Raw genomic sequence first — 14,548 nt, 5'->3', positions numbered from 1 at the left:
GCGACGCGACGACAACCCCAACCACCACCACCACCACCAACAACCAGAGGAGGCGATTCAGGACATGGGTCTTGTCGTTAAATGCCGCCATCAACGTCGCCCACACCACGACCACCACTACCTCCTCCGTACAGCCTCCACCACCAACATCGTGACCACCACCACCTCCCTTTGCACAACGCACCCCGCCGTCGTCACCTCCTCCACCGTCAGCTTTACTACCGTCGTCACAAGAAGAAGAAACAACAACAACAACAACAACAACAACAACAACAACAACAACAACAACAACAACAACATTAGTGTCGCCCACAACACATGTGTTTTACTTCCTGGTTGGTATCGCGGATTGTCCCAGCGAAGCTGGAGGTATCCCGTGAACGCTATACTGTAATCGACTTGAGAAATGTGCACACCGAATAATACATGATAAAGAAGGATTCGTTGTGCCCGGCTACGTGCTACAGTTGGAGATGGAAGTTCACCAAAAATGGGGACAATACTAACAAAAATACGGTGGGTAAAATAGGCGCCCCCATTTTTTCAGCAAACGCCACCCCAGGCCGCTTTGGACGGGTAGAAATTCCGTAGTTTCCAAGTCTATGGATATAGCTCGCGTAAGAACACGTCACGGTCGAAAGTCTTTGACGTCAATTATGCATCATGACGTCATGCCTCCCTGTAGTCTTTCTCTCTCGCGCAGTGTGTGTGTTTGTGTTCATTTTGTGCACATGTGTTAGTGTTACTGTGTGTGTGTGTGTGTGTGTGTGTGTGTGTGTGTGTGTGTGTGTGTGCGCGCACGCGTGCATGAGTCTGTACTCGTATGTGTGTGGTGTGTGTGTATTTGTGTGTGTGTGTGTGTGTGCGTGCACACGCGTGCATGAGTCTGTACTCGTATGTGTGTAAGTGTGTGTGTGGGCATAAGTGTATGTGTGTGCGTGTATGTGTGTTTGTTTGTAAAGGTGTGCATGTCCGTCTGTCCATATGTGCGTATGGGTGTGTGTTTTGTGTGTATGAAGTTTTTTGTTAGAGAGTGAGTGAGTGCGTGTGAGTGAGTGTGTGTGTGTGTGACTTGGTGTGTGTGTGTGTGTGTGTGTGTGTGTGTGTGTGTGTTTGAGAGAGAGAGAGAGAGAGTGTGTGTGTGTGTGTAGGTGTGAATGTGTGTGTGCATGAGTTTGTGTGTATGTTTGTGTGTGTATGAGTGTGTATATGTGTTTGTTTGTAAAGGTGTGTGTGTCCGACTGTCTATGTGCGTATTTGTTTGTTTGTTTGCTCAACGCCCAGCCGACCACGAAGGGCCATATCAGGGCGGTGCTGCTTTGACATATAACGTGCGCCACACACAAGACAGAAGTCGCAGCACAGGCTTCATGTCTCACCCAGTCACATTATTCTGACACCGGACCAACCAGTCCTAGCACTAACCCCATAATGCCAGACGCCAGGCGGAGCAGCCACTAGATTGCCAATTTTAAAGTCTTACGTATGACCCGGCCGGGGTTCGAACCCACGACCTCCCGATCACGGGGCGGACGTCTTACCACTAGGCCAACCGTGCCGGTCTATGTGCGTATAAGTGTGTGTTATGTGTGTATGAGATTTGTGTCAGTCAATGTGTGTGTGTGTGTGCGTGTGCGTGTGCGTGTGCGTGCGTATGTACAGTGTGTGTGTGTGTGTGTGTGTGTGTGTGTGTGTGTGGGTGTTTGTTTGTTTGTTTGCTTAACGCCTAGCCGACCACGAAGGGCCATATCAGGGCGGTGCTGCTTTGACATATAACGTGCGCCACACACAAGACAGAAGTCGCAGCACAGGCTTCATGTCTCACCCAGTCACATTATTCTGACACCGGACCAACCAGTCCTAGCACTAACCCCATAATGCCAGACGCCAGGCGGAGCAGCCACTAGATTGCCAATTTTAAAGTCTTAGGTATGACCCGGCCGGGGTTCGAACCCACGACCTCCCGATCACGGAGCGGACGCCTTACCACTAGGCCAACCGTGCCGGTCTATGTGCGTATAAGTGTGTGTTATGTGTGTATGAGATTTGTGTCAGTCAATGTGTGTGTGTGTGTGTGTGTGTGTGTGTGTGTGTGTGTGTGTGTGTGTGTGTGCGTGCGTATGTACAGTGTGTGTGTGTGTGTGTGTGGGTGTTTGTTTGTTTGCTTAACGCCCAGCCGACCACGAAGGGCCATATCAGGGCGGTGCTGCTTTGACATATAACGTGCGCCACACACAAGACAGAAGTCGCAGCACAGGCTTCATGTCTCACCCAGTCACATTATTCTGACACCGGACCAACCGGAGTGTGTGTGTGTGTGTGTGAATGTGTGTGTGCATGAGTTTGTGTGTATGTTTGTGTGTGTATGAGTGTGTATATGTGTTTGTTTGTAAAGGTGTGTGTGTCCGTCTGTCTATGTGCGTATTTGTTTGTTTGTTTCCATAATTATCAGGGCGGTGCTGCTTTGAGATATAACGTGCGCCACACAAAAGGCAGAAGTCGCAGCACAGGCTTCATGTCTCACCCAGTCACATTATTCTGACACCGGACCAACCAGTCCTAGCATGCACTAACCCCATAATGCCAGCCGCCAGACGGAGCACCCACTAGATTGCCAATTTTAAAGTCTTAGGTATGACCCGGCCTGGGTTCTAACCCACGACCTCCCGATCACAGGGCGGACGCCTTACCACTAGGCCAACCGTGTATGTGCATATGAGTGTGTGTATTGTGTGTATGAGATTTGTGTGAGTCAATGTGTGTGTGTGGGTGTGTGTCTGTTCTATAAGAGATAAAGAGAGAGAGAAAGAGAGAGATAAAGAGAGAGAGAGAGAGTGGGTGGGTTGGTTTGTGTTTGTGCGTGTGCGTAAGTGTATGTGTGTGTGTATGTGTGTTTGTTTGTAAAGGTGTGTATGTCCGTCTGTCTATATGTGCGTATGGAGGTGTGTTTTGTGTGTACAGTGAAGTGTGTGTGAGAGAGTGAGTGTGTACCGTACTACGTGTGTAACTTGGGTGTGTGTGTGTGTGTATGTGTGTGTGTTTGAGAGAGAGAGAGAGAGAGAGAGAGAGAGAGAGAGAGAGAGAGAGAGAGAGAGAGAGAGAGAGAGAGAGAGAGAGGTTTGTCTTTCGCTGGGGTATGCAGTGCCTTGGCGTTGCACATCTACTTAATTCACAGAATGTTATCACTTGGAGATTTCCTTGCAAGATTTCGTCACGTTCTATGACGCAAAACAAGAATTGACGTCATCGTGCTTGTGTTTTACGTCATTCAGATCTTGGCGCGCTTACTGCGCTTACACCTGTTGCATTTATTTGTTGAGATGCACGGCTTTTATTGTTGATGACACGTGTACCACTTGTGGTGCCCTGTAACACCTGTGAGTGTTAGCGTTGTGGTCTGTTGGTCTTGTCTTGCTTATAACACCTGTCACCTGTACTGACATGGCCTGAAACACCTGTGACTGTAGCGCTAAGGTGTATGCTATCGCTCAGTGAAACACCCGTGATGCACCGTTCACTAGACACCTGTGACTTTACCGCTGTCTTGTAGCGTAGAGTAGTGTGTCACGTGACAGCTTGTGAAGTAGACACTTCTCTACTTAGATTGCTCAGCGTGAGTGATTGCTATGCTGTGCTGTTTGCTGACAGTGAGAAATGACACGTGGCTTGTGTTCACCGTCACGTGGACTGCTTGGCCCAGTTAGTTCGCTCTTCAGGGAAATAAACAAACACTCAGCACAGATAGTTAGCAAGTATTAGTAATTGTGATACTTCACTGTGCATGCGATAGAAAAATGTGTGCTATAGACGTAAAGACACATATGCGAATAACTTTGATATGTAGTTCAGAATTATTTCAACAATAGCTATAACTGACTATTCATTATGTCAGTCTATGAGCATACGTTTTGAGTGTGATTCTGAACCTTTTTAGTCTGACTGTCGTTTACAATGTTTACTGTGTGCTTGTAAAGTAGAATGCAAAAAATGGCATTTGTCAACAACAAAATCACACACAACATTTTTGAATAAAATTGTTTTTGCTCTTTAATCTTTGTGTGTGTGGTGTGTGTATGTGTCTGTGGTGTGTGTGTGTGTGTGGTGTGTGGTGTGTGTGTGTGTGTGTGTGTGGTGTGGTGTGGTGTGTGTGGTGTGGTGTGTGTGTGTGTGGTGTGTGTGCCGTGTGTGTGTGTGTGTGGTGTGTGTCTGTGGTGTGTGTGTGTGTCTGTGATGTGTGTGTGTGTGTGGCCGCGTTACACATTTTTAATTAAAGACAACACAAACGTTCTACATAATTAGGTATTGGTAAAAATCTGTTGAACAATACGCAGTATGCAGTAAATTACCAGCTTGAAATTCCCTCCATCCCGAAGGGAGATAACTGCCATTTTATCCAGCATGTAAATAAAAAATAGAAAGACAACCTCAAAACAAAAGAACACAAAACAATTGTAAAACAAAACACACGATAACAACAACAACAACAAATGCTATCACGACTTGCCCTCGTCATGTCCATCACAGTGAACACCCCTTTGTGACCACCTACCTATAGAAGACTTCCTCCCCCAATACCCGCCAGATACAACATTCGTTCCCTTCTTACCCACACATCCCCCACGCCCCCCCCCCCCCCCCCCATCCTCTAACCAACCGACCCGATAGAATACTACCTCCTTTTAAGACACCTTCAGTAGAAGCAGCGCTGTTGTTGTTCATGACAATGACTAAACCGCCACCTTCAGTTAAAGCAGCGTGTGTGTGTGTGTGTATTTGTGTGTGTGCGTGTGTGTGTGTGTTTGTGTGTGTTTGTGTGTGTGTGTGTGTGTGGCGGTGTGTGTGTGTGTGTCTGTGTGTGTGTATGTGTGTTTGCGTGTGTGTGTGTGTGTGCGTGTGTGTGTGTGTTTGTGTGTGTATGTGTGTGTGTGTGTGCGTGTGTGTGAGTGTGTTTGTGTGTGTGTGTGTGTTTGTGTGTGTGTGTTTGTGTGTGTGTGTGTGTTTGTGTGTGTGTGTGTGTTTTTGTGTGTGTGTGTTTGTGTGTGTGTGTGTGTGTGTGTTTGTGTGTATGTTTGTGTGTGTGTATGTGTGTGGGTGTGTGACGTTCGTCTTCTTGCGTTCAGTCCAGGTGTTCTGTAGCTCAAATAAAGCGATCCTTTCTCACATCTTGGAACAATAGCAGAGACCAGAAGTCTATTATCTATGATTTCACCGCCACCTTCTGTTGAAGCAGCGCTGTTGTTGTTCATGACGATGATGTCACCGCCACCTTTAGTTGCAGCAGCGCTGTCGTTGTTCGTGACGATTATGTCACCGCCACATTCAGTTGCAGCAGCGCTGTTGTTGTTCGTGACGATGATGTCACCGCCACCTTTAGTTGCAGCAGCGCTGTCGTTGTTCGTGACGATTATGTCACCGCCACATTCAGTTGCAGCAGCGCTGTCGTTGTTCGTGACGATTATGTCACCGCCACATTCAGTTGCAGCAGCGCTGTCGTTGTTCGTGACGATTATGTCACCGCCACATTCAGTTGCAGCAGCGCTGTTGTTGTTCGTGACGATTATGTCACCGCCACCTTCAGTTGAAAGAGCACTGTCGTTTTTCATGACGATGATGCAATTATATTACCGCCATCTTCAGTTAAAGGAGCTTTCGTTGTTCATGACGATGATGTCACCGCCACCTTCAGTTGCAGCAGCGCTGCTGTTGTTCATGACAATAATTTCACCGCCACCTTTAGTTGAAGCAGCGCTGTTGTTGTTCGTGGCGATGATGTCGACGCCATCTTTAGATGAAGCAGCACTGTCGTTGTTCGTGGCGATGATGTCACCGCCTCCTTCAGTTGAAGCAGCGCTGTCGTTGTTCATGACGATGATTTCACCGCCACCTTCAGTTCCAGCAGCACTGTCGTTGTTCATGACGATGATGTCACCGCCACCTTCAGTTCCAGCAGCACTGTCGTTGTTCATGACGATGATTTCACCGCCACCTTCAGTTGAAGCAGCGCTGTTGTTGTTCATGACGATGACTTAAACGCCACCTTTAGTTGAAGCAGCACTGTCGTTGTTCATGCCATTGGTGTCACCGCTACCTTCAGTTGAAGCAGCGCTGTCGTTGTTCGTGACGATGATGTCACCGTCGCCTTCAGTTGAAGCAGCGCTGTTGTAGTTCGTGACAAAGATTTAACCGTCACCTTTAGTTGAAGCAGCGCTGTCGTTGTACAAGACGATGATGTCACCGCCACCTTTAGTTGTAGCAGCGCTGTTGTTGTTCATGACGCGGATGTCACCGCCACCTTCAGTTAAAGCAGCACTGTTGTTGTTCGTGACGATAATGTCACCGCCATCTTCACTTAAAGCAGCACTGTCGTTGTTCGTGACGATGATGTCACCGCCACCTTCAGTTGAAGCAGCACCGTCGTTGTTCATGACGATGATGTCACCGCCACCTTCAGTTAAAGCAGCACTGTCGTTGTTCGTGACGATTATGTCACCGCCATCTTCAGTTAAAGCAGCGCTATTGTTGTTCATGACGATGGTGTCACCGCCACCTTCAGTTAAAGCAGCACTGTTGTTGTTCATGACGATGATGTCACCGCCATCTTCACTTGAAGCAGCGCTGTCGTTGTTCGTGACGATGATGTCACCGCCACCTTTTGTTGAAGCAGCGCTGGCGTTGTTCGTGACGATGATGTCACCGCCATCTTCAGTTGAAGCAGCACTGTCGTTGTTCATGACGATGATGTCACCGCCACCTTCAGTTGAAGCAGCACTGTCGTTGTTCATGACGATGATGTCACCGCCACCTTCAGTTGAAGCAGCGCTGTTGTTCGTGACGATGATGTCACCGCCACCTTCAGTTGAAGCTGACGATGATGTCACTGCTGGTATATCTGGAGGCAGTGGCGGCAATAACAGTTTTAGTCTGCCTTGCTGCAATGGGTCCAATGTCGGCTATTTCTTAGTCCTGTGAAGAGTTGAGCTCCTGTCAGTCACAAAGCAGACACGTTCCCCAAACACCGTTCGTGTGTGCTCGTTACGGTTTGTTAAACATGACCCCGCTGTGAAGCATCACACATCGAGACATCCACTGCTGGTCACCTCACTGCACGAAACATCACAACATGTTTTTTATGTTTTATAAACCGCCAATTGAAAGGCGTGTTTTCTGTGCCATTATTTTTTCATTTATCGTTTAGCAGTGTGTGTGTTGAAGCAGCACTGTCGTTGTTCATGACGATGATGTCACCACCACTTTCAGTTAAAGCAGCGCTGTTGTTGTTCATGACGATGATGTCACCGCCATCTTCACTTGAAGCAGCACTGTCGTTGTTCATGACGATAATGTCACTGCCACCTTCAGTTAAAGCAGCGCTATTGTTGTTCATGACGATGGTGTCACCGCCATCTTCACTTGAAGCAGCACTGTCGTTGTTCATGCCATTGGTGTCACCGCTACGTTCAGTTGAAGCAGCGCTGTCGTTGTTCGTGACGATGATGTCACCGCCACCTTTAGTTGTAGCAGCGCTGTTGTTGTTCATGACGAAGATTTAACCGCCACATTTAGTTGCAGCAACGCGGTTGTTGGACGATGATTTCACCGCCACTTTTAGTTGCAGCAACGCTGTTGTTGAACGATGATGTCACCGCCACCTTCAGTTAAAGCAGCGTGGTTGTTGTTCATGACGATGATTTAACCGCCAAATTCAGTTGAAGCAGCACTGTCGTTGTTCATGACGATGAAGTCACCGCCATCTTCACTTGAAGCAGCACTGTCGTTGTTCATGACGATGATGTCACCGCCATCTTCACTTGAAGCAGCACTGTCGTTGTTTATGACGATGATGTCACCGCCACCTTTAGTTAAAGAAGCACTGTCGTTGTTCATGACGATGATGTCACCGCCATCTTCACTTGAAGCTGCACTGTCGTTGTTAACGACGATGATGTAAACGCCACCTTTAGTTGAAGCAGCACCGTCGTTGTTCATGACGATGATGTCACCGCCACCTTTAGTTAAAGCAGCACTTTCGTTGTTCATAACGATGATGTCACCGCCACCTTCAGTTAAAGCAGCACTGTCGTTGTTCATGACGATGATGTCACCGCCATCTTCACTTAAAGCAGCGCTGTTGTTGTTCATGACGATAATGTCACCGCCATCTTCACTTAATGTAGCACTGTCGTTGTTCATGACGATGATGTCACCGCCATCTTCACTTAAAGCAGCACTGTCGTTATTCATAACGATGATATCACCGCCTTCTTTACTTGAAGAAGCACTGTCGTTGTTTATGACGATGATGTCACCGCTATCTTCACTTAAAGCAGCACTGTCGTTGTTCATGACGTTGATGCCACCGCCATCTTCACTTTAAGCAGCACTGTCGTTGTTCATGACGTAGCACTGTCGTTGTTCATGACGATGATGTCACCGCCATCTTTACTTGAAAAAGCACTGTCGTTGTTCATGACGATGATGTCACCGCCACCTTTAGTTGAATCAGCACTGTCGTTGTTCATGACGATGATGTCACCGCCACCTTCAGTTGAAGCATCACTGTCGTTGTTCATGACGATGATGTCACCGCCACCTTCACTTAAAGCAGCACTGTCGTTGTTCATAACGATGATGTCACCGCCATCTTTAGTTAAAGCAGCGCTGTCGTTGTTCATGACGATGATGTCACCGCCACCTTCAGTTGAAGCAGCACTGTCGTTGTTCATGACGATGATGTCACCGCCATCTTCACTTAAAGCAGCACTTTCGTTGTTCATAACGATGATGTCACCGCCACCTTCAGTTAAAGCAGCACTGTCGTTGTTCGTGACGATGATGTCACCGCCACCTTCAGTTGAAGCAGCGCTGTTGTTGTTCGTGACGATGATTTCACCGCCGCCTTCAGTTAAAGCAGCACTGTCGTTGTTCGTGACGATGATGTCACCGCCACCTTCAGTTCCAGCAGCACTGTCGTTGTTCATGACGATGATTTCCCCGCCACCTTCAGTTGAAGCAGCGCTGTTGTTGTTCATGACGATGACTTAAACGCCACCTTTAGTTGAAGCAGCGCTGTCGTTGTTCATGACAATGATGTCACCGCCACCTTCAGTTGAAGCAGCGCTGTTGTAGTTCATGACGATGATGTCACCGCCGCCTTCAGTTGAAGCAGCGCTGTTGTAGTTCGTGACGATGATGTCACCGCCGCCTTCAGTTAAAGCAGCGCTGTTGTAGTTCATGGCGAAAATTTAACCACCACCTTTAGATGAAGTAGCGCTGTCGTTGTACATGACGATGATGTCACCGCCACCTTCAGTTAAAGCAGCGCTGTTGTTGTTCATGACGATAATGTCACCGCCATCTTTACTTGAAGCAGCACTGTCGTTGTTCGTGACGATGATGTCACCGCCACCTTCAGTTGAAGCAGCGCTGTTGTTGTTCGTGACGATGATGTCACCGCCATCTTCACTTGAAGCAGCGCTGTTGTTGTTCGTGACGATAATGTCACCGCCATCTTCACTTGAAGCAGCACTGTCGTTGTTCGTGGCGCTGATGTCACCGCCACCTTCAGTTGAAGCAGCGCTGTTGTTGTTCGTGACGATGATGTCACCGCCGTCTTCAGTTGAAGCAGCACTGTCGTTGTTCATGACGATGATGTCACCGCCATCTTCACTTGAAGCAGCGCTGTCGTTGTTCGTGACGATGATGTCACCGCCACCTTCAGTTGAAGCTGACGAAGATGTCACTGCTGGTATATCTGGAGGCAGTGGCGGCAATATAAGTTTTAGTCTGCCTTGCTGCAATGGGTCCAATGTCGGCTATTTCTTAGTCCTGTGAAGAGTTGAGCTCCTCTCAGTCACAAAGCAGACACGTTCCCCAAACACCGTTCGTGTGTGCTTGTTACGGTTTGTTAAACATGACCCAGCTGTGAAGCATCACACATCGAGACATCCACTGCTGGTCACCTCACTGCACGAAACATCCCAACATGTTTTTTTATGTTTTATAAACCGCCAATTGAAAGGCGTGTTTTCTGTGCCATTATTTTTTCATTTATTTTTTAGCAGTGTGTGTGTTGTAGCAGCACTGTCGTTGTTCATGACGATGATGTCACCACCACTTTCAGTTAAAGCAGCGCTGTTGTTGTTCATGACGATGATGTCACCGCCATCTTCACTTGAAGCACCACTGTCGTTGTTCATGACGATGATGTCACCGCCACCTTTAGTTAAAGCAGCGCTGTTGTTGTTCATGACGATGATGTCACCACCACCTTCAGTTAAAGCAGCGCTGTCGTTGTTCGTGACGATGATGTCACCACTACCTTCAGTTGAAGCAGCGCTGTCGTTGTTCGTGACGATGATGTCACCGTCGCCGTCAGTTGAAGCAGCGCTGTTGTAGTTCGTGACGAAGATTTAACCGCCACATTTAGTTGCAGCAACGCGGTTGTTGGACGATGATTTCACCGCCACTTTTAGTTGCAGCAACGCTGTTGTTGAACGATGATGTCACCGCTACCTTCAGTTGAAGCAGCACTGTCGTTGTTCATGACGATGATGTCACCGCCACCTTCAGTTAAAGCAGCGTTGTTATTGTTCATGACGATGATTTAACCGCCAAATTCAGTTGAAGCAGCACCGTCGTTGTTCATGACGATGATGTCACCGCCATCTTCACTTGAAGCAGCACTGTCGTTGTTCATGACGATGATGTCACCGCCGTCTTCACTTGAAGAAGCACTGTCGTTGTTCATGGCGATGATGTCACCGCCACCTTTTGTTGAAGCAGCACCGTCGTTGTTCATGACGATGATGTCACAGCCTTCTTCACTTGAAGCTGCACTGTCGTTGTTAACGACGATGATGTCACCGCCACCTTTTGTTGAAGCAGCACCGTCGTTGTTCATGACGATGATTTAACCGCCACCTTTAGTTGTAGCGGCGCTGTTGTTGTACATGACGATGATGTCACCGCCACCTTTAGTTGTAGCGGCGCTGTTGTTGTTCATGACGATGATGTCACAGCCTTCTTCACTTGAAGCTGCACTGTCGTTGTTAACGACGATGATGTAACCGCCACGTTCAGTTGAAGCAGCACTGTCGTTGTTCATGACGATGATGTAACCGCCACGTTCAGTTGAAGCAGCACTGTCGTTGTTCATGACGATGATGTAACCGCCACGTTCAGTTGAAGCAGCACTGTCGTTGTTCATGACGATGATGTCCCCGCCATCTTCACTTGAAGCAGCACTGTCGTTGTTAACGACGATGATGTCACCGCCACCTTTAGTTAAAGCAGCACTTTCGTTGTTCATAACGATGATGTCACCGCCACCTTCAGTTAAAGCAGCACTGTCGTTGTTCATGACGATGATGTCACCGCCATCTTCACTTAAAGCAGCGCTGTTGTTGTTCATGACGATAATGTCACCGCCATCTTCACTTAAAGTAGCACTGTCGTTGTTCATGACGATGATGTCACCGCCATCTTCACTTAAAGCAGCACTGTCGTTATTCATAAAGATGATATCACCGCCATCTTTACTTGAAGAAGCACTGTCGTTGTTTATGACGATGATGTCACCGCCACCTTCAGTTAAAGCAGCGCTGTTGTTGGCCATGACGATGATATCACCGCTATCTTCACTTAAAGCAGCACTGTCGTTGTTCATGACATTGATGCCACAGCCATCTTCATTTTAAGCAGCACTGTCGTTGTTCATGACGATGATGTCACCGCCATCTTCACTTGAAGTAGCACTGTCGTTGTTTATGACGATGATGTCACCGCCATCTTTACTTAAAGAAGCACTGTCGTTGTTCATGACGATGATGTCACCGCCACCTTTAGTTGAAGCAGCACCGTCGTTGTTCATGACGATGATGTCACCGCCACCTTCAGTTAAAGCAGCACTGTCGTTGTTCATTACGATGATGTCACCGCCATCTTCACTTAAAGCAGCACTGTCGTTGTTCATGACGATGATGTCACCGCCACCTTTAGTTAAAGCAGCACCGTCGTTGTTCATGACGATGATGTCAGCGCCACCTTCAGTTGAAGCAGCACTGTCGTTGTTCATGACGATGATGTCACCGCCACCTTTAGTTAAAGCAGCACTTTCGTTGTTCATAACGATGATGTCACCGCCACCTTCAGTTAAAGCAGCACTGTCGTTGTTCATGACGATGATGTCACCACCATCCTCAGTTGAAGCAGCACTGTCGTTGTTCGTGACAATGTTGTCACCGCCACCTTCAGTTGAAGCAGCGCTGTTGTTCGTGACGATGATGTCACCGCCACCTTCAGTTGCAGCAGCACTGTCGTTGTTCATGACGATGATTTCACCGCCACCTTCAATTGAAGCAGCGCTGTTGTTGTTCATGACGATGACTTAAACGCCACCTTTAGTTGAAGCGGCGCTGTCGTTGTTCATGACAATGATGTCACCGCCACCTTCAGTTGAAGCAGCGCTGGCGTTGTTCGTGACGATGATGTCACCGCCACCTTCAGTTGAAGCTGACGATGATGTCACTGCTGGTATATCTGGTGGCAGTGGCGGCAATAACAGTTTTAGTCTGCCTTGCTGCAATGGGTCCAATGTCGGCTATTTCTTAGTCCTGTGAAGAGTTGAGCTCCTGTCAGTCACAAAGCAGACACGTTCCCCAAACACCGTTCGTGTGTGCTCGGTACGGTTTGTTAAACATGACCCTGCTGTGAAGCATCACACATCGAGACATCCACTGCTGGTCACCTCACTGCACGGAACATCGCAACATGTATTTTATGTTTTATAAACCGCAAAATTAAAGGTGTGTTTTCTGTGCCATTCTTTTTCATTTATCTTTATGCAGTGTGAGTGTGTGTGTGTGTGTGTCTGTGTGTCTGTGTGTGTGAGTGTGTGTGTGTGTCTGTGTGTGTGTGAGTGTGTGTGTGTGTTTGTGTGTGTGTGTGTGTGTGTGTGTGTGTGTGTGTGTGTGTGTGTGTGTGTGTGTGTGTGTGTTTGTGTGTGTATAGCTTAGAGCGGGGATATAGCTCAGTTGGTAGCGCGCTGGATTTGTATTCGTTTGGCCGCTGTCAGCGTGAGTTCGATCCCAGGTTTGGCGGAAATTTATTTTAGAGTCAACTTTGTGTGCAGACTCTCTTCGGTGTCAGAACGTGTACACTACATTGGGTGTGCACGTTAAAGATCCCACGATTGACAAAAGGGTCTTTCCTGGCAAAATTGCTTTGGCACAGTTAATAATTGTCTACCTATACCCGTGTGACTTGGAATAATAGGCCGTGAAAGGTAAATATGCGCCGAAATGGCTGCAATTACTGGCCGTATAAAATTTCATCTCACACGGCATCACTGCTGAGCGCCTAGAACTGTACCCACGGAATATGCGCGATATAAGCGTCATTGATTGATTGATTGTGTGCGCTTGTGTGTGTGTGTGTGTGTGTGTGTGTGTGTGTGTGCGTTTATGTGTAGGTTTGTGGGTGTGTGACGTTCATCTTCTTGCTTTCAGTCCAGGTGTTCTGTCGCTCAAATGAAGCAATCCTTTATCACAGCTAGGAACTGAAAAGAATAATTAGTAAACGCACAATAGCAGAGACCAGAAGTCTATTATCTATGATTTCACCGCCATCTTCTGTTGAAGCAGCGCTGTTGTTGTTCATGACGCGGATGTCACCGCCACCTCAGTTAAAGCAGCGCTGTTGTTGTTCATGACAATGATGTCACCGCCACTTTTAGTTGCAGCAGCGCTGTTGTTGATGATGACGATGATGTCACCGCAAAATTCAGTTGAAGCAGCACTGTCGTTGTTCATGACGATGATGTCACAGCCACCTTTAGTTGCCGCAGCGCTGTTGTTCATGACGATGATTTAACCGCCACCTTCAGTTGAAGCAGCACTGTCTTTGTTCATGACGATGATGTCACCACTACCTTCAGTTAAAGCAGCGCTGTTGTTGTTCATGACGATGATGTCACCGCCATCTTCACTTTAAGCAGCACTGTCGTTGTTCATGAGGATGATGTCACCGCCACCTTCAGTTAAAGCAGCGCTGCTGTTGTTCATGACAATGATGTCACCGCTGTCGTTGTTCGTGACGATGATGTCACCGTCGCCTTCAGTTGAAGCAGCGCTGTTGTTGTTCATGACGATGATGTCACCGCTACCTTCAGTTGAAGCAGCGCTGTCGTTGTTCGTGATGAACATTTAACCGCCACCTTTAGTTGAAGCGGCACAGTCGTTGTTCATGACGATGATGTCACCGCCACCTTCAGCTGAAGCAGCGCTGTTGTTGTTCATGACGATGATGTCACCGCCATCTTCACTTAAAGTGGCACTGTCGTTGTTCATGACGATGATGTCACCGCCATCTTTACTTAAAGAAGCACTGTCGTTGTTCATGACGATGATGTCACCGCTATCTTCACTTAAAGCAGCACTGTCGTTGTTCATGACGATGATGCCACCGCCACCTTCGGTTAAAGCAGCGCTGTTGTTGTTCATGACGATGATGTCACCGCTATCTTCACTTAAAGCAGCACTGTCGTTGTTTA

The 14,548-nt window shown here is 47.7% G+C and overlaps 2 protein-coding genes across 6 annotated transcripts in view; both read left to right on the top strand.

The window, feature by feature from the left end:
• Positions 1–349, top strand: part of LOC138974330 (uncharacterized) — a 6,146-nt gene extending 5,797 nt beyond the window's left edge. Inside the window, exon 5 of the mRNA XM_070347051.1 lies at positions 1–349. This exon is cut by the window's left edge and continues 556 nt beyond it. The gene's annotated coding sequence lies outside the window, so the exon portion shown is untranslated.
• Positions 1–14,548, top strand: part of LOC138974336 (mitochondrial import receptor subunit TOM70-like) — a 554,410-nt gene that overhangs the window by 307,016 nt on the left and 232,846 nt on the right. The window lies entirely within an intron of this gene.

The sequence above is a fragment of the Littorina saxatilis genome, linkage group LG8 (assembly GCF_037325665.1).
Source record: "Littorina saxatilis isolate snail1 linkage group LG8, US_GU_Lsax_2.0, whole genome shotgun sequence".
Lineage (NCBI taxonomy): Eukaryota > Metazoa > Mollusca > Gastropoda > Littorinimorpha > Littorinidae > Littorina > Littorina saxatilis.
This window is presented reverse-complemented; position numbering and strand designations above follow the sequence as displayed.